Here is a 1,635-nt window from a genome sequence, read left to right on the forward strand (position 1 = left end):
GCTTTTCACTCCAGTTAATCCTCCAGGACTTTAACACTCCATCCGTTGACAGGACAGCGCTCTTTCCTTGATAAGGTTTCGAGCACCTATTCTTACAGATGTTACATTCAAAGAGACAATGCAACCATCTTGTCCAACTAATGTGTTTTCGCACAGAACATCGACCTTCCTCAAAGGACCTCATCCAGGCTACGAGCATTCCACGATGAACGGTATCGAGAAATCCTTATTTTGTGCTGGACCTCGTCTACTATGCCAATCCTTAGACGCGCCCTAAAAATTCCCCTGAAACCAAAGCAAAACAACAGACATGTCCACTTAATATCGCGGCGTTTGGCGGCATTCATTCAGGAATCTAAACTTTTCCTAAACAGTCATCATTTTGTCAATGTTTGTTTAAACGAGTTCAAAGTCTGTTTTCAGCGTACATTTCATTTCTTAATAGCCGTCGTTGCACAGCTTGATTGGTCTGTGACCTTGGTTGAATGTTCTTTAAAAGTCAGTTTCTTGACATTTTCCTCCTTGCACCGCACTTGAAAATGCTCTGAAGAAGAGGGGAACAATAATTATATTACTCTCGTTTGTTTGAACCCTGGAGGAATATTTTCGCGAGTTATGTAAGGCGGAGCATTCCATCATCGCAGCGAGTTCTTTGCACCTTGTACGTTGAGTGGATCTCACTATACTTTCCTCATTTTGATCCGATGATTTATCGAAGTCATCTCAACAAACAGTACCTACTATTCACCAGTTTGCCACAACAGTGAAATGTGACCGCAAATTTAGTGAAGCTTGATGCCGTCGAATCCCTAGGATCAGGTCTGATAACCACAACTTGAGACAGCTATCACGATCACCCTGTATAAACTACACTTCCTCTTTAACTTCACCTGCTTGCTGAACTTTGACGTTTCCACATCAGTGTGGAGACCAATCCTCTAGGTTTTCATCACTATAGCGGTTAGCAAGTTGGCCGTTGTAAAAGCACGAGATTTTAAAGCTCTTGCCAGTTAAATAGACAAGAATTAACTGGTTATTTCTTACACCTACATATTTTTCGCTACACCAAACAAATAAAAACGACTGAATCGCCAACAGATTTTTCTTGGTTTTACAACATAATCTTGCTGGAAGCTCGGGAGTTGTGCCTACCTGATGAGCCCCAAAAAGGGTGAAACCGGTCGTGGGCTGTGAAAGAGTTTTCAACAACCTTATGGGTGGTATTCTACGTCCATATATGTATCACGATATATCGAATATCGTGCCAACTGAAACACGAGCTGGCTTGGTGCAACACATTCAGTTGATTAAAAAACATAAAATGGAGGTTTGGCTGGGGTACGGGTGGGTCTCCCGCCCAAAACGAATTGGTATGAAAATGGGTATATTTTGATATCTCTGAAGATGTTATTTCAAGGTAAATCAAGGTAAATCAAGGTTATATTGGTCTAAAAAGCATTTTGCTATACAATGACCAAAGGATATTGGTGTGTGTGTATGTATACAGATAAACGGAATGATATGACATATATGTTTTATTGTTTGTAATCTGCATCTCAAATGTTGATGAGGGAAGTTAGGTGAGATCTTATGTATTCGTCAAGCGAATGTTTGAAAGTCTCGAGGTTACCACAA

The sequence above is a fragment of the Opisthorchis viverrini genome (assembly GCF_000715545.1).
Source record: "Opisthorchis viverrini unplaced genomic scaffold opera_v5_37, whole genome shotgun sequence".
In the NCBI taxonomy this organism is placed as follows: domain Eukaryota; kingdom Metazoa; phylum Platyhelminthes; class Trematoda; order Opisthorchiida; family Opisthorchiidae; genus Opisthorchis; species Opisthorchis viverrini.